This window comes from Dermochelys coriacea, chromosome 10, assembly GCF_009764565.3.
Source record: "Dermochelys coriacea isolate rDerCor1 chromosome 10, rDerCor1.pri.v4, whole genome shotgun sequence".
NCBI lineage: Eukaryota > Metazoa > Chordata > Testudines > Dermochelyidae > Dermochelys > Dermochelys coriacea.
The window spans coordinates 73097995-73117352 of record NC_050077.1 but is presented as its reverse complement, the minus strand read 5'-3'; the positions used below and the strand labels follow the sequence as shown (position 1 = coordinate 73117352).

The 19358-nt window shown below is 42.9% G+C and overlaps 1 protein-coding gene across 1 annotated transcript in view; it reads right to left on the bottom strand.

The window, feature by feature from the left end:
- Positions 1–19358, bottom strand: part of SV2B (synaptic vesicle glycoprotein 2B) — a 102728-nt gene that overhangs the window by 43778 nt on the left and 39592 nt on the right.

Genomic DNA, 19358 nt, shown 5'->3' with positions numbered 1-19358 from the left:
TGCAGGCCACCCACCCACTCCTACGAAAAACGTCACCTATGTCTGAGCTATTGAAGTCCTCAAATTGTGGTTTAAAGACTTCAAGGAGCAGAGAATCCTCCCTCAAGTGACACATGCCCCATGCTACAGAGGAAGGCAGAAAACCTCCAGGGCCTCTTCCAATCTGCCCTGGAGGAAAATTCCTTCCCGACCCCAAATATGGCAATCAGCTATACCCTGAGCATATGGGCAAGATTCACCAGCCAGATACTACAGAAAATTCTTTCCTGGGTAACTCAGGTCCCATCCATCTAATATCCCATCTCAGGGAATTAGGCCTATTTACCCTGAATATTTAAAGATCAATTAATTACCAAAATCACATTATCCCATCATACCATCTCCTCCATAAACTTATCGAGTAGAATCTTAAAGCCAGATAGATCTTTTGCCCCCACTGCTTCCCTTGAAAGGCTATTCCAAAACTTCACTCCTCTGATGGTTAGAAACCTTCGTCTAATTTCAAGTCTGAACTTCCTGGTGGTTAGTTTATACCCATTTGTTCTTGTGTCCACATTGGTGCTGAGCTGAAATAATTCCTCTCCCTCTCCTGTATTTATCCATCTGATTATTTATAGAGAGCAATCATATCTCCCCTCAACCTTCTTTTAGTTAGGCTAAACAAGCCAAGCTCCTTAAGTCTCCTTTCATAAGACAAGTTTTCCATTCCTCGGATCATCCTAGTAGGATCCTTCTCTGTACCTGCTCCAGTTTGAATTCATTCTTTTTAAACATGGGAGACCAGAACTGCATGCAGTATTCCAGGTGAGGTCTCACTAGTGCCTTGTATAAAGGTACTAAAACCTCCTTATCCCTACTGGAAATACCTCTCCCGATGCATCCCAAAACTGCATTAGCTTTTTTCACAGCCAATCACATTGGCGGCTCATAGTCATCCTATGATCAACCAATACTCCAAGGTCCTTCTCCTCTTCCGTTACTTCTAATTGATGCGTCCCCAACTTATAACTAAAATTCTTGTTGTTAATCCCTAAATGCATAACCTTACACTTCTCACTATTAAATTTCATCCTATTACTATTACTCCAGTTTACAAGGTCATCCAGATCCTCCTGTATAATATCCCGATCCTTCTCTGAGTTGGCAATACCTCCCAGCTTTGTACCTTCTGCAAACTTTTTTAGCACACTCCCACTTTTTGTGCTGAAGTCAGTAATAAAAAGATTAAATAAGATGGGTCCCAAAACTGATCCCTGAGGAACTCCACTGGTAACCTCCCTCCAGCCTGACAGTTCGCCTTTCAGTAGGACCCGTTGTAGTCTCCCCTTTAACCAATTCCTTATCCACCTTTTGATGTTCATATTGATCCCCATCTTTTCCAATTTAACTAATAATTCCCCATGTGGCACGGTATCAAACGCCTTACTGAAATCTAGGTAAATTAGATCCACTGCATTTCCTTTGTCTAAAAAATCTGTTACTTTCTCAAAGAAGGAGATCAGGTTGGTTTGGCACGATCTACCTTTTGTAAAACCATGTTGTATTTTGTCCCATTTACCATTGACTTTAATGTCCTTAACTAATTTCTCCTTCAAAATTTTTTCCAGGACCAGAATATAGTATTATATTTAAATTATTACTATGAAATTATTACAGGTTTCAGAGTAGCAGCCGTGTTAATCTGTATTTGCAAAAAGAAAAGGAGTACTTGTGGCACCTTAGAGACTAACACATTTATTTGAGCATAAGCTTTCGTGAGCTACAGCTCACTTCATCGGATGCATCCGATAATAAATTTGTTAGTGTCAAAATAAAATTTGTTAGTCTCTCAAATAAATTTGTTAGTCTCTAAGGTGCCACAGGTACTCATTTTCTTTTTTAGAGGAATGTCTGTCTGCCAAATTGGAGCCCAGCCTTCATGATATTTAGGAACTCATTGTCATCTTAGTGAAAGAAAAAGGGAGCTTCACTTTTTCTTTTTAAGCCAGATCGCAGATGTCATTTTATTATATGGATTTTTTAAATGTACCCCATCTGGACAAATAAACCTGACAGATGCAGTGCATGCAGAGAGAAATTCTTCTCCCACCCACCCATGCCCCACTTATTCCATTTCGAGCAGCCACTGGAGGAGAAGTTGTCTCAGTCAGCAACAAATTAAGTTAATATGGAATCATGACCTCTTTGGAGAAAATGGAGTGAAGCCAAATCTTTTAAAAACAACCTCAGATTTTGGACACCTGTAGTCAATTATTTTTCAAGTGGATTTCAGCCAGTTGGCTCTCTTGTGCATTTTTCCATTATTACAAAGAGCTGAAAACAAGGGTTTTGAAAAAAGGCGTCAGTTAGTAAATAAATATACAGTATAATCATGCTATAAGAGCTACTATAGGTCAGATGTTATAAGATTGGTTTTCATTTTAGTCTTTCAGGTACGAACCTAAATATATAAAATATAAACGAACCATTAACTGACGTATCTATATAATATAACGTACGAGCACTATTATTTTGTGTGTGTATATGTATATATACACTTATGCACGCTTTGTATTTGTGTGTGTGTGTATACTCATGCACACACATACATTTGTATGGCATGCAAAGGTGATATTCAACATAACAATGCAAACTCTGCACTTCAGAATATTACTCTCATCATGTGGGCACTGTGCAAATGCCATAAAGCTGAAATTATGTACACACAATTCTGACAGGAAATGCAGTAAAGCCAACATTGTCAAATGCTCTGAAGGGGGCCACTCATGTCACGCTAGGAAAAGGCATTACGGTCAAAGTAGAGTCAAAAATATCATTTGGATTAAAACAGTCTGCATGTAGAGCAAGGTCTTTCTATACTACATTGAAAAAAGTTTCCTTGAGCACAAATGGGGATCCTCCAAGCAGTTCCATGTGTTTATGCAAAACCCTGTGATTCCTGCAGTGTTATGTTTACACCCGAATCAGGAGTTTCATGCAGAGTAAAACAGCTTTTGCTCCTGTTGCTCTGGTGTCCTGTAACAGATCTGCTTTCTAGCTCATCTAGGGCACCACTCTTCAAATCTGCTTATGGAGCCTACTAACTGTGGGAGGCATCAGCTTGCTGATCATGCGCACATAATCTGAAAGAGACAGGTCCCAATATAGACAGTTACTACTACTCTTCAAACCTGCTTATGGAGCCTACTAACTGTGGAAGGCACCAGCTTGCTGGTCATGCACACACAATCGGAAAGAAACAGGTCCCAATATAGACAGTTACTACTGTTTCTACTGCCATATTTGTGGTATGCCAATCAAGATCTCCCTTCAAATCTAGATTAACTTTGATCTATGATTTCCCTATAAGTGGTATCACAAGCCTTCCCAGCAGCAGGTAATAACTTCGTGGCATGGTAGGTGTGCCAATAAGGTTCCTGTAACTGAGTCTCCACCAGTGCACAGGTACATTTATACCCACTGGTCTCTGCTGATGCAAGAATTATCTCACTTCAGCCAGTCACTGATGAACAAGTGGTTTGACTCTTGTGTCTTGCAACAAACCAGCTGCTCTGTATTAAGTGCTGATAAAAGCTTGTCCCCACGTTTAGTGCTGGAGAGTACGCCACGGTGGATCATCCAGCAGGGTTATACACTACATGACTTTCTAGTCTGCAAGCATCCTTCATTTCTAGAATTCAGTGCTGTTTAGGGGATTGCGCTAGCATGGGGGTAGGAGGGAAGGAAGGAGGGATGGGAAGCTGCCTACCCCATCCACCCCAGGGGGAGGCAGAGAGCACAGAATGCTACCTGCTAGTACCTTCAAGGGTGTACACTGCTCCAGAGGGAGGAGGGAAGGAGATGTGAGCATGACCTTACACACCTTCTTCATCTGACATGATGGGGATGAGCATGCTTCACTATCATCCCCATGGCACAGTTCTTCTGGAAGCTGCTTTAGATGCAACCAGCTCTGTATTCCTCCCAATCAGGCACAATCCAGCCATTTATAGGGGCCACTCGCAGTGCAAGGAATATAGAAAATAAGAATCTTTCGGCATGAAAGAGGCCAGGATGCTGAGCTCGGTCTTTCTGCTCCTTCTAATTGTGTGCAGCCTGCAGCATGTGTTTCATTAAATGTATGGCATATACATAGGCCGCTTTCTCATTATGGGGAAATGTGGGGGGGGGGCTATCAGTCTCTTTCCGTGGGCACTGTCAGAACATCTATCTTTGCTTTAGCTCCCATGACATTTGTCGCTGCATTAAGCACATTTCCTTTCCTTTTGCTGAGTCACCCCATACATCTTCCATTAGGTTAAAAAGGCAGCCGGGGCATTTTCCGGGACCGTGAAAAACCAATCAATGAAAAAACAAAGCCAAAAAGAGCGGCAAGCCAATCAAGTCAGAAAGATCAAGCAACTCTAGAGCAGGCTGCAGTAAAGAGAAGTATTTGCATCCACTCTGGATGTGTTTATATGCAAAGAAGTTAAAACACTGACAGCCTAGTGGAGGCATTTCACAGGCTTTACATCTCGAGTTTCATTGCTAAAGGGCTGCCAGTGTGGGTTAAAAAAAATCCCCAGACTCCTTTGGAGTCTTAAAAAACCATCTCGCTTATGAAATAACCTTTTCCATTATACAAAGGTTCACTCCAAGGTGGATATATTCTCTTTGAGGCAATGAAAATTTAGCTCCATGGAGAATATTTTCTTCTAAAAAGAAGGGAGAAGGGTTTTTAAATGGGAACAATCTGTTCTGGTACAAAGAATCAGGAAGAACATTAGCCCCTGCTGTTGAATTGTTCAAGAGGCCTTTGTTGGCAGGTTACGTTTCAAAGTGACCTAAAGTCTCAGCCTGTCAAATCAAAGAAAGTGACCTGGGCAGTGTTTCAGTTGCCACTTTTCTTTTCTGAAAACAAGACGTTGCTTCCTGCTGATTGTTGTAAAGGCAAACTGTAAAGCTTTCTTTGTAAATGAAATTATAATAATTAATAATAATAATTAACGAACTTTTCAAGAGTCCAGATCAGCAACAGACTTTAAGATATCAAATCAGCCACAGCCCCAAGATGCCTGAATACCATTGAAATTTATACCAAGACTTTAACATTACAAATAGATACATTTGACAACAAAAAAGCTGGAAATCATTTCCTCCTTTCCTAAGATGCCACAACATGAGCTGAGGATTCTGTGTGTCACTCAGAATCACAGGAGACAGGGGAGCATCCAGACCATCACCCTGCCAGGTCAGGATTGTTCCCTACCGTATGGCACCACTTACATCAAGGGCGTTGTCAGGAATGCAGGAAATTAATGCCGCTCTAGTGATATTATCAGCTGTTGAAGTGAGAACGTGAACCATATAATTCAGGTCTTGGCAGGTAAAAAGCTTTTCAGTTCATATTGATTCTGCAGAATGCAGGGCTGTCAGCTGCACAGAGTCCGATCTGGATGGCAAGGGCAGTGGCACATGGGTCATTATCTTACTCAACAGCTATATGGTAGCCCCTGCCTTTGCCTTCACTTTGCAGCTGTTCCACAGATTGCAGTCACACCCAGCACACATTTTCCTCTCCTGGGGCATGGAGTAATGCAGCACGCACTCTTCCGGAGCAGGGAACTTGTGCTCTCTCCCTGCAGCTTGCACACCCTCCTGGGAGCAGGGAAATCTCTCTCCCTGCAGCCCGCAGGTGGTCCTCTCTCTCCCACACTCTTGCTGTCTCTCTGACACTGCGGCCTACACAGTACTCTGCTAACAACTTCACTCTGCTCTAATGTGTATCCAGCCAGCAGCTTGCTGTATTCCCCCTTTGAACCCTCCTCTGTCACATGGTACTGGCCCGGCACTTTCATGACCAGTGACTGGTTTCCACGAATGTCAGGACAGAGAAGATATTGCAGCATCGTATATTTAATCTATCCCAAATTGTCAGTGTGCACTGAGGACCCAATCCTACTCCTATTTACATCAGTAGCAAAATTCACCGCTAGGTTCAATGAGTTCTGGCTCTAGCCCCAGCTATTCTAAAGCAGCTACCAGTCAGGAGTCCTGTTAGCAGCTTCTTGTTTCACTCTGTCCCAGAGGAGATGTTGAGCTGTGAGACTGTTCCATGGGGGAAGGAGGAGTTGTCATTTCAGTGATTTATTGACTGCTCTCAGTTTAACCAGGGCAGCCCTTCGGTTATGCCACTGAGAGTCTTTCATGTCCAGCAGCAAACACATAATCCAAGCAAAGTTACAGGTAATTCTATCTTTTCCTTGGGATATGTCTACCAGTAACTTACCCTGCAATTTTCCAATACTTACATGATACATGGATCTAGACTTTGTCAGTGGTACCAGATGGCAGAATGAGGAGTAATGGTCTCAAGTTGCAGTGGGGGTGGTTTAGGTTGGATATTAGGAAAAACTTTTTCACTAGGAGGGTGGTGAAGCACTGGAATGGATTACCTAGGGAGGTGGTGGAATCTCCTTCCTTAGAAGTTTTTAAGGTCAGGCTTGACAAAGCCCTGGCTGGGATGATTTAATTGGGGATTGGTCCTGCTTTGAGCAGGGGGTTGGACTAGATGACCTCCTGAGGTCCCTTCCAACCCTGATATTCTATGATTCTATGATACTTACCCTGGAATTACCCTCTGCCTCTGTACACTCTGTACTACTTACCTTTTAATTACCCACTTACTACTTGCTAACATATCTAGCCCTCTATCTTAAGTTTTTCCACAGTACTCATCACCCAAGTATCTAAACATTACTACAAGTTTAAATGCTTCTTACCCTACAATTACCCCTCTTAGCTACCCCATTTACCATGCGATTTCTGAGATTCTCTGCACCACTTACCCTATTTTTACTCCCACCTCTGCAGAGCATAATGTACTCTAGGCCTGAGTCTGCAACCCTTACTCAAGCTGAGGTGCATTTACTCACACAAGTAGTCACATTTAGTAGTTGTATGACTCATTGGAAGGATTCCAGAATGGGATCTTCTATAATTATTCCTTGTAACAGGACACTAGGGGCTTGAGGTGCATGCACATCCCAGTGTGTCTGTTAACAGCCCTGAGCCCTTTAAAACTGCCAGCTGTAGTCACAGGATACATGACTAGGTAGGTGCAAGCATGTGACTTACAGGAAACGAGAGAGAAGGGGTCCTGCCTTTCAGGCAGGAACAGCAGAGAGGAGGGAGCCAGGGTTAGAGAAGTCCCAGCGCAGGGAGGGAGTGTTTCTCCATAGTAGCCAGGAAGGGTTGTGAAATGGGAAGGGTGTTCTCTCCCCTCCCAGCTGGCGGGAGCTGGGAAAGCCATAGGAGGCTGGGAGTTAGTACCTGTACCTTGAGTTAATTTGCTCCTGTTTTGGAACCTGGGTTTTACAATAAATTGAGCCTTAGGGACCCCATACCTGGGATGTTATGCCAGCTGGGAGGAACAATAGGTGCTGGAACTAGAGGTGCTACAACATGCCCTGACTTGAAGTGGTTTCTATTATATACAGGGTTTACAGTTTGGTTCAATGGCTCTCTGCACCCCCACTATACAAATTGTTCCAGCACCCCTGCTGGCTGGTGAATCTGCATTCCAGTGTACACCCTCTTCTACACACTACTTACCCTCTAAACATACTGCACAATAACCTTCTCTATATATTCTATTCAGTATTTACACTCCAGTTATGTCCCCACCAAATACTAGGTACGATCCAATTATCCTGACTCTACACAAAACGTATCCTTCATTAAATCCTACCTCTGCATGCTATAATTTACTCTGAAATGACCCCTCCTCTACAGAGTACTTACTCTGCACTACATTACTGCACATCCAGGAGCTACTTCATCTGTGACCAAATGTTGCCTGTTTATCCTGTGAGCAAGGTACCTTCTAATTTGTACTCTGCAACTTAAAATGTTACCACAAGTTCTTATCACAGGTTTCAGAGTAGCAGCCGTGTTAGTCTGTATTCGCAAAAAGAAAAGGAGTAAGGTGCCACCGGTACTCCTTTCTTTTCACAAGTTCTTATGTATGTCACATTGATATAAGAGTAAATGGTAGTAGGACCTTATCTGGGGATTGTCCTGTTTTCTCTAGCCTCTTATTCATTAAAGATCAGACGCTTCCCTCCCCCTTCGTCATGTAACCATAGGTTAAAGGAATAAGCTAGGTCTTTGGGTAATCCCTCTTGGCATATTGCCAGGGAAGAAAGATGCAGGAGAGTATGGCTGAGAATAGAATGAACAAGAAGAGACAAGAGATCTATATTTCCCTGTCCCGGGAGCACAGGAGCTGAAAAGGTGTGTGTGTACATATGCAAGCACATGCACACTCTGGAGAGGGGGACAAGACCTGAAAGGAGAAATTCAGATCACTTCCCTTTTTTTTTCCAGATAGGATGCAGGGAGAGAGATACTAAGGGGCAGGTAAGAGGACTCAGAAATATTGTCATAGGATCTTTAACAGCCAGTATATTCCCCGGAAACAGATGGTAGCTCAGTTTAGCATTCTGCCTGAAGGACAGCTCCTTCTTCAAAGCATCCACCACTTCCCCGCCCCCAATCCTGCTTTCTGCTGACAGCATTGGGAAGGAGCCCAAATCCTACAGCGGCCATAAGGACACTGCCTTCGCAGAGCAGGTTGAAACAAGCCTGGGAGGAAATTCTTCTCCTTGACTAGAAGAAGGGGAGTTGTGCCGTTATGTTTTTTCTGATGTTCCAACCTGAATGTGAATATTAATGTGGATGCAATTAATGAATCCATTTATATTAACCCAGGACCATATTCTGAGAAATCCTGAGCTCCCGCTTCTCCATTGGACAATATCCTGGACTTCGGGGATGCTAAATTTAGCGGAGTATTATTGTGGTGGTGGCAGGATACCTAAGTGAGACTGAGTGCTGTATGTCTACCTACGTGTGACAGGAAGAATGGTTCAGCAGTTGGTGGCATTAGCCTGAGGGCTGGGCAGACCAAGTTCAATTCTCTACTCCAGCACAAACGCCCTGTGTGATCTTGAGCAATTCACTTTCACCCCGCTCCTCAAAGGCATTGAAATCAAGGGGCGTTAGGTTCCAAAATATTTGATCTGGGGCTTAGTGTCCTGTGCCTCAGCTCCCCGTTTGTAAAATGGGGGTATTAGTACTTTGCTACCTCACAGAGGTGTTGTGAGGAGAAATGCCTTACGAAGCTTGTGAGTGTAGACCGTGAGTTATATGGGCCCGTGGTGCCCATGCTCCACCAATATTCAGGAACGTGGGCCCAGCTCCACAAATGTTTAGGGCTCTGCTGCCAGCCCGGCCCGGTGCCCGGGATGCCACTGCCAGCCTGGTATCCGGGGTCCTGGCTGCCGCCCAGGTTTCCTTTGCTGGCCCCGCACCTGGGGTCCACTACCCCTTACCTCTATCTGGGTCCCCCTCCCAGACACAGTCCCTGCTCCCATTTGGGGGGCGGGACTTGGACCTGTTCTGGGTACCACCAAAAATATAGAAACCTGGCATCTGCTTGTGAGGTGCTCAAATGCCATGGTAACAGGGGGCGAGGGGACATAGACACTAAGTCCATAGATAGCAAGAGATAGTCCCTACCCAAAGAGTTTACAGCCTAACCAGACAAGATAACCAAGGGAAGAAAGGAAGCACTGTTGTCCCCATTTCACAGCGGGGAGTAGGTTCCCAGAGAGATTAATAATTCGCCAGGGTCACACAGAAATCGTGCCAGAGCAGCAAATTGAACGCAAACCTCCCAAGTCTCATCAACGATTTAACCACAAGACCACCCTTCCTCTCTCTTTGGAGGGACACACTCGGTAGACCCATTAAATGTCAGCTCTCTCTGAAGTCATTTTCTCTGTAATATGTTGACATGCAGCATGCGTGACAGTGTGGTAAAAAGGTTGAATTGGAACAACTTGCAGAACTGTCTTAGTCCATCCCTTGGGAGTAATGCAGCCAGCCCAAGCCCAGGATGGTAAAGTCTTCCGCCCCCACTCCACCATTCTCTCTTCTCTCTTACGCTCAATACTTCTCACCTCTGTTTCAGGGGTTCTCTTCCATATGCTGTATATAAAACTTCCAGCCCTCCGGGGAGACCACAGCCAGGCATAGGTATCTGAAGCACGCTTTCCTCTTCTCTGTTTTCTCTCTACTGAATTTGATGGCTTCATACGGACTTTATCATGGACGTAAAAACGTTTCTGCCCAAACCAGATTAATGACCTGCACCATCTTAATTTCAGGAGGGGCCTTGGGAAATGGCAAGGCTGGGGGGCAAACACCTCTGCTGCATAATTCTCATGAACTCCTTTGCCCTGGGAATAGGAAAGCCCAGCAGAATTACGTATATTAGTTAATATTCGGAGTAATTATTTTTTTATCTCACTTGAAACCCAGTAATCTTCGGAGGACTTCTTTAATCCCTCAGGCCGTTTATTTGATTTTGCTGGAATAAAAAGAAACAGACATTTACCCTCTTGTGTGCACTGTAATATTTTCTTTTCTGTACACTGAGGTCCTGTTTGCTAAGTAGCCATGACTCTGCCCTCAGCTCCAGCCATGTAATCTTATTGACTGCAGGGTGCACAACTGGATTTAAGGACAGAATATGGTTCTGTGTAAGGACTGAGTCTGAAGGGGGCTTTACTGAAGGGAGTAGAGTACAGAGGAGCCTTTTTTTTTTCTGGCCTTTAAGGAAATATGTGTAGCCTTTCTGCTTTTCGGTTTGGGAAATCTGAGGGTGACTTTTGAACAGGCAGGTTTGTTTTAAAACTAAGCCCTAGTATTTGTGCAAACACAGCACTTGGGGAAAAAAACTGGTGGTTTGTAGGAAAGGCTGGTTCTGTCTTTGGGAAAATAACCCACACTTAGTCCTTTTATTCCCACCGCCCTCAGAGCCCACAAAGCAGATTGACTCATCTTTCTGGCTAAAGATGGCCCATAACTGGAACCTAGACTCTAAACCCCTTCAAACGTGAGCATGTTTGGTAGAAAAGAAGTTGGATTCAAATCCTATTTTGGAACAATTTCTTGAAAGCACAGCCTAGGTGGTATCAGCACCACCAAATCTGAAGCTGATCTGGCCTCAAAACCCATGAACTTCACCAAATCCTAATGCATATCCAGCTCCCAACATGGCTTATTCATTCCTTAGTACCAGCCATGGAAAGCTATGTGTATTTCCACTATTGCCCGTAGTGAATAAACATCAATCCCTGTGTCAGCAAAGAGGAGGGCATTGCTTAAGAGAAATATGTGACATATCCTCCCGCCCAGGGACTGCATCACCTCTGCAGTCCTCCTCACTGAACAGCACTAGCAATTATTATTTGACTAAACCCTGAGGACCTTACTCACTCAAACTCCCATTGCTCTCGGGGTAGGCTACCCCAAGAGCAATGGGAGTTTGATTGAGTAAGGTCCTCAGGGTTTAGTCAAATAATAATTGCTAGTGCTATTCTGTGAGCAGCAGTTTGTCGCTGGCAATAGAAAAGTATTGTAGGAAAGCATAAGAAAAGTCAAAGCCGTCCTACACTCTACAGATTTAGTTGCAAGTGAATAGACCCCCTCCCAATGGATAATAAGACCACAACCTCTATGTAAATGAGGCCACACCTTCTAATGCCTGACTACCTTTTGAAGACCCATACACAAAACTCAACAGCTGCAAAATCTGCCGCAGAGCTGAGCAATCCAGGAGGAAAATTGCTCATCTCATTTGGGTAAAAGGATCTTAGGAGGAGAAAAAACAAGGTGACCGCTGAAAATTCACAAATGTTTTAGGCCTGTATTATGCCGGAGGTCAGACTATACAATCACAGTGGTCCCTTCTGGATTTACAATCTATGACTCTATGAAAACACTGAAATCTTCACAGCTACATCAGCTATCATTATCTGTGGTCCCCTATCATGGATCTAGATCTCAAGGTTAACTTGGATTATCTCCCCTATAGTGTTGCTACACGATTGTTTAGCATTTAATGTAAGTGAATAATAATCATATCATACAAGCCAAGGTATTTTATGCACCAATTTGCTTTGTTAGTCACCCATTGAATGTTCCCCATAATCATCATGCATAAGACTCCAGGTCAAACTCATCTGGGTTTATCACAAAGCTGTACTATGGTGGGGGTGGGGGGGGGAGTTGATGTTAAGGAAATGTCTTTTCTTCCTTGATTGGCTTCATAGAAGAAGTGTGATTCCTGGGGGGTTCAAATGAAGAGATGGTTGGTGCAGCAGGAGAGAATGGGATTCCAAGGCATAGAGAGCGCCATGGGGAAAGGATCAAAGTGAGCAGGGTAGCAAGATATAAGAGCAGAGATATAAAGGGGATAAGTTGTGTGGAGCCTTGAAGGTGCGAATAAGAAGAATTAATTTGATGCAGAAGAAAACCAGTGAAGAGGCTTTGAAGATGGAAGTGATGTGGTCCTGAGCAGCGGGCAAAGAAGAGGATTTTAGCAGTGATAGTCTAGATAGATTGGAAGGGAATAGGATAGGGAAGATTGTTTTTTTTTTTTTTTTTTTTTGTTTTCTTCTCGAGGAGAGATTAGGTGGACATGATCAGGGCATGGACAAGGATTTCAGCCTTTTAGGCTGATGGCAAGGATGGATTCCTGGCCAAAATATAGAGGGAAAAGTGGCAAGATCTGGAGAAAGCCTGGATGTGATAACAGACGGGAAAGAGGAATTACTGATGGGAGGAGAGTGGAGGGAAAGGGAATTAGGAGACAAGGAAGGAGGATAGGGCTAAGGATACAGCTCAAATAGTTAGAGGGCAAGAATCAGAGACTGGGGTGAAGGAGGACAGGATGTTTGGTGTACGGAGTGAAGTCGCGGGACATGTGGGGAAGTGTAAAGGGGAAAATGAAAGCTCTTGGGAAATTATTGATACATAAACAGTGGAAAGAGCAATCCCTGTAGTTTAGCAATAACATGAGCTCTAAACTTCATATCTGAGTATTATATTCCCATCCCATCCTCATTAGAACTGAGCCTTTAATCCTCACTACATCTTCAAAATCACATTCCTGCTTGTCTTTTGTAATTGTATTTCACCTCCAGAACGAGCTGGAATATAATACCCATACCGAGGACACAGAAGATTTTGCTAGAGCATATGTCAATGACAGATGTTCATAGGGAACTAGTGGGGGGGAAATCAGCCCATCTAAAACACTTAAAATATGAGGGGATTGTGCCTGGCTTTTTCTAAATAGATCCCTTCTCTTCTGTTGTGAGTTTGCAGCCATTCGTTCCATGTTTCATCCACACATCATATGAACTGATCGCATGACACCAATGAAACAGAGCTCCTTGGGATTTTCTTATATGGTGACCTTGGGCCAGATTCTCAGATGGTGTAAATCAACATAGCTTTGTTGAAGACAATGGAGTCATGCTGATTTCAATCAGCTAAGGATCTGGCCCATGGTTTGGAAGCACTGGTGCTCCCTGATCAGGCATCATGACAGGAGTTTATAGTTAGATACAGAGAGCTATTGCATAGCATATCATTTAAAAAGAGAATTCCCTTTGATTTCTCTTGACCCCTCTCAAACCCCACTAGGTCCAGAGGGGATTATGTGCTGCAGTTTCTTGCATTGGATCTAGCCAGAATCTAAGTCTAAAGGAAATCATGACCTTCTAGAGATAGGCCCACATCAAAATGCCAGGTCTGAACTCCCCTGAACTTTGCATCCAGATCAGAACTTCCCCAAATTTGATTTCTTGGGCCCATCTTCTATCATCTTCCAGTTCCTCTTCCAGGGAATTTAGCTCAGGTACATGAGCTTTCTCAGCACAGTCCATGTAACTGTGTTTGATCTGTAGGAGGTGGGAAGCTACTTTGTCACCGATGAAAGGCATTTTTAAAAACAACATTTAAAATAGCCATGTTGTAATGGTCTGGCATTTATTTTGCATTGCATATGGCTTGATGTCATGTCACAACTTCATCAGATATTCACACAATACAGATCTTGTCATACCAAGTCAAGATCTTTGGCCATGATTATTTTACTCATCCAGTGCTCATTTTTCCTGGCTTCAGGGAGGTAAAGGAGTGTTTCTCTCCAGTCTCTCCCAGGCTCATGGGAGGAATGCTGCCATCAGCTCATTCTCCCAACTCCAAATGAAGCAATGAACAAACATGAAGCAAAGGCACCAACTCCATTCATTCATTGGCTCAATGTTCCCCAAGCCACCTCATCAAGCAGAGTTCTGCTCACTCGGCTTGCAGTCATGACTAGTAATCATCGCATGCACAGATTCTTCAAAGGCTACATGCAGAAGTTCAAGCTGGGTATCACTGCAGTAAAACTGTACTTATTTACCGTAATTGTAATCTAGTGGTTTGAAGCAACACATTATTCACCCACAAATCAGATACATACTATTCTTGCAGCTGTCCCTAAGAATGTTACCAGCTGGGACCTATATTAAGAGTCTGCTTTTAGTTTTGTCGTCGTAAAATTACACCCACAAATAATTATGGCTATAATAATTGTGCCTAGGGCTTACACATTTAACGAATTTGTGGGCACAATAAGACATGGTTTGCAGATACTTATAAATGCTATTCATTGTACCCACAATTAACAGCAGGGGCAATTATTTGCAGGAGCAAAACTGCAAAATTGGAGGCTAGATTAAAAAATCAAGGCCATAACATGCCCGTCTTTAATAGATTTCATATTTACAAGTAAGTTCTATGAAAACTGGGTAAGGGAAGTATCTTTTGCTGCTATTTAAATAAAAAACATAGCATTATATTAAAATAATAAACATAAACCTGTTATCCAAGAGACGTTTTTGTATCAACCTTTTTGTTATTTGATGGACACTGCAGTACAAGCCAAAAAAGACCCCACTGGAACTTATTAAGTACGCTATCTGCAACACAGATTCTGTATTAGTAGCTGTGAGTCACAACTCACAAGAAAAGATGACATTTGAAGGTCATTGACTTCATATCCTTTAATACCAAGGAATAGTTTTCAGCACCATAGGCAGAACCTAATGACTACTATATTGTGATATAGATAGGCCAGGTGGGTAACACTCCGCTGTCCAATTTAAAATTGAAGATTTGCTTTGTGACACTGCTGTGTTTCTTATCACTACAGAATGGTGCTCGTTTAATCATTCCATATGTGTTACAGATCGGTGGGAGATCATCAATGATATATCCATGGCATATTGAGAAATGTAGGGAAATCAAGAGCTTGGGTAATTTAATGTACTATCAACATAATATTATTATTTAGAGAAAACACTTTAGTTCAAAATATATTGCTTCAGAATTTATTGAGCTTGGACTATCATGTTATAGGATAATCTGTTTATATTTGGTACATTTTTATACTTTTCTTGTATGTGCATATTCTCTGTTTAATGAAGCAATCTTGGAATTAATTCATTACAGTAATCTAGTTTCTATGAGGATAAATCCTGGGGCCTGAGGATAAGTAAGTTATCCTAAGAAAGGCTGACAAATTATGGGTCAGATCTCCAGTTGGTATAAATAGGGGTAACTCCATTGACTTCAATGGAACTATGCCAATTTATACCTGCTGAGGTTCTGGCCCTACTGGTCTATTTTGCGGCCCTTAACTCATCTTGCATAGTGCCTTCAAGTGGCAGAAGTGGGTCAATAAGGAGCAAATACAAAGCAATTTAATTTGACATGAGTAAACAACAATATGTGGAAAAAACAGAAAAGAAACATCAACGTTTCAGTTTGATCCAAGTTGTTTGATATTGTTTAGGAACAATAGAAAGTTGTCACTTTTTTTCTTAATGGGTGTATCGTCATATGGGAGAGCTCTGACTTTAATTTGAGCAAATGTAATGTAATGCATTTTGAGTCGAAACATCATTGTGGTGGGGGTTGTCAGGTCTTCTCTGCCCCCTGCTGGAGGCACCAGCACACTGATATTCCCCACCCAAGGAAAAGAGACTCCGACCAGGTATCAACAAGAGAGTCCTCCAGAAGGGTCAAGAGGAAAATACTGACCATCCAAGACCCAGCAAGCCAGTTAAGAAGGCTTGCCTGCTTCTTCTGAGGGCAAGATGAGATTCGGGCAGAGAAGGAGCTCCTTAGGGATAGCTCAGAACCCCGGGGCCTAGTCAGGGCCTTGCCCTCAGACATTGCAGACAGGCATTGGCCTTGGAGTTTTGTTTTGTTTGTGTGTTTAAAGGAGCAGACTGCCAAAGTTTGACTATTAGTCTGGAGGTAGACTGACACCAAGCTTACAGTCACAGCCAGTGGACTGAGGCTGGGAACACCTGCTCTACCATGCCTGGCCCCACAGGGGGTGCTATGGAGTAGCCCCACCTGCCACAATCATAAAAGGTGAATTTTTCAAAAGCATCTAACTGACTTAGGGGTAAAAGTCCGTTAGACTTTTAATGCTCCTAAGTTACTTAGGTGCTTTTGAAAATCCCACCCAAATAAGACATGGTTTGCAAGTACCTAGAAATGCTATACATCGTACCCACAATTAACAGCAGGGGCAATTATTTGCAGGAGCAAAACTGCAAAATAGGAGGCTAGATTAAAAAATCAAGGCCATAACATGCCTGTCTTTAATAGATTTCATATTCTATTCTATTCTATTCTGGTAAAGAATTGCAATATATGATCAATGAAAGGGACTTAGTGATTCATGGTAAGATGTATGCTCTGAATAAATGATTCTACAAACAATTAAGGGTAATATACCTCATAACTGGACTCCCTAATGATCATGTAAATCACCATTAAAGGGATTTATCTTTCAGTCTATACAGAACTTAATACTGGTGTTATTGTTTTATTTCTTAGATTGTGATGATGAGGCAGTATGAAAACAGAATGTGATTGCCTGGAGAGGATGCTGTCTGTGTGTGAAGTCAGGATTTATTCCACAATTGTTTCACAAATGTAACATGAAATGTTTTCAAAAAGCTATAACACTTCAAGAAACATGTGAGTGTACACGGACAGAAACACACACATACTTCACTTATCTCCAATTCACCATTGCCCTGAATGACTGATGGCATGTGAGCTTCAGTATCATGTCTCTCAGCACATCCTATGAGTATAGGCATCTACTATAAACTTAATACTTTGGGCTGGATTCTCAACCCTCCCCACGCCGAGCGCAGGTGCAAGGAATGGGTCGTGAAGGTTTCCCAGAGCCACTTATGGTTCCAAGATCCACCACCACCTAGCCCTTATGTACGTTAGAGCAGCTGGGGTCCTGCTGTAACTTACACCAATGGAGAAATGAAGTGGAAGATGTTTGCTCCTCCATACCTGCGCTTCAACCCCTCATCCCCAACCCGACACCCGCTGCTAGCTCTACCCCATCTGAGAGTTTCTCTACTAGCCATTTCCACCCAGAATCACCCACACTGGACCACCTGAGTGGCACAAAGACGATGGACAGAGTAGGCCACAGAATCCAGCCTCTTGTGTAGTACGCATACTATTGTAATCAAACTCTGCTTGATGCTTTGATGCATGGTCCCACTCAGAACCAAAACCTAGCAACATGGTTCCTTTAGGAGGAAAGCTTCCAAAAGACACAAAATGGACCAATACCATTTCTCCTTGAAGCCTGATATACCCTGCTGTGTAAACTGCATTCAAAAGAAAATTAAGAAATCAGGTATTTCATTTAATGTTATAGTTAATCTACTTGATGTCCTTCCATCCATGCAAGTACAGTACATCAGGAACCCAATAGCCTGGTGTGTTTTCTTTGCCTCCTACACCCACAGAGCATTGGGTAAGTTTCTATTAAAACGTGCCAGATCGATGACTAAAATGCCATCCACTGCATGTGACAGTGACTTTCCTAGTGAAGTAACTGCCTCCGAAGTTTAAGTTTTGCTTCTCCGTGTTTGTTTGAGAAAGGAAGACAGAAAGCTTCACAGATTGCTAAGGAGATATTATATTTTTAATTTGATATTCTAAGGGGCTGGATACTTTTAAAAGTCAAGCTGACGATGGCATGTGCCCATGATAAGCTGGTGCAGTGCTCATCGAATAGATGAAACAAATAACAATCATCAGTCTTATTTGAAGAATAAACAGCTTTTCTGAATGTAAGGACATAGAATAAGAAGGAGCGTGTTTGTGAGATAGAGCTAGGATAATATTGAACAATAGTAACGGTAAGACAGAGGCTTAGAGCGGTGCAAAGCTATATAAGACTACCTATTAGGATGCAGGAGAAAGGCCATAAAAGGTCAAGTTGAGAAGCTGAATATGTGCAGTGAATTGAAACAGATGTCATAAAAGGAGCTGATAAATCTGAGCAGAGGCACTTCAAGAACCAAAAGATCTCAGTGGAAAAGAAGGAGGTGAAAGGGAAAGAACAGAATTAGGGAGGACGAGAGATAATCACAGCATGAGGCCTGGTGAGGCCTTCCAGTGTTTTTATGGGTAAGAGAAGAGTAATTTATGCAGGGTCAACTTGGAAATAACCAGAATGTAATTGTCTGAACTTGTATTTGTCCAGGCCATTGAGACTAACGCCCTTAATCCTAAAAAAGTGCCATGGTGTCTTTAAACGTATCTTGGCTACTTATCTGCCCCCCCCCACCATTGTATCTGAGCATCCTCACAACCCCTGTGTGAGTTAGGGCAGTGCTATTACTCCCATTATACAGAGGGGCAACTGAGGCACACAGAAACTAAGTGACTTACCCAAGGTCACTCGGGAAGTCTGTGGCAGAGCAGGACCTTGAGCCTATGTCTCCTAAGTCCTAGGCTAGCACCTTAACATCCTTCATCTCTTGAAGGGCAAGGATGTGGTTCTAAGCTCATAAAAGACTGCATCCTCTAGCAGATAGTGCACCCAGCCAGTGGCATGCTGATGCACTGACTTAGCACAGATTCAGACTGAATCCTGCCACTCACTGGATCACTAGCCCCTCTTCTGGCCAGTCTCTGGGCATTCCTTGGAGGTTCCTCTGGAGAAACTTAACCGAGCCCAACCCTCGTGGCTCATGAGCTTTGAACCTGTTTACCACCTAAGGCGATATGACAGTAAGGTGACAGCCTTTGAAACAAACTGTCTGCAATCAGCAAGTTCCACCCATGTGAAACATTCCTTCTTAACAATGAAAGGCTTATTTTATTGGCAGATTTATTTCATCACCCTTTCATCTGGGGTTATTAAATAATGAGCCACTTAATTAACAAATCCATTCATACATGACAGTATTGAATAGATCCATTCCAGTGACAGTCCACCATGGATGTTCTTGCAACCCTGGGTAGGCTTCCAATTACTCTCTATCAGAAGGGACTTACATTTGATCGGGTATCTTTATTAAATACCTAATTAAAATACTTCCATTTATGCTGTATCCTGCAGGTCAGATATCAGT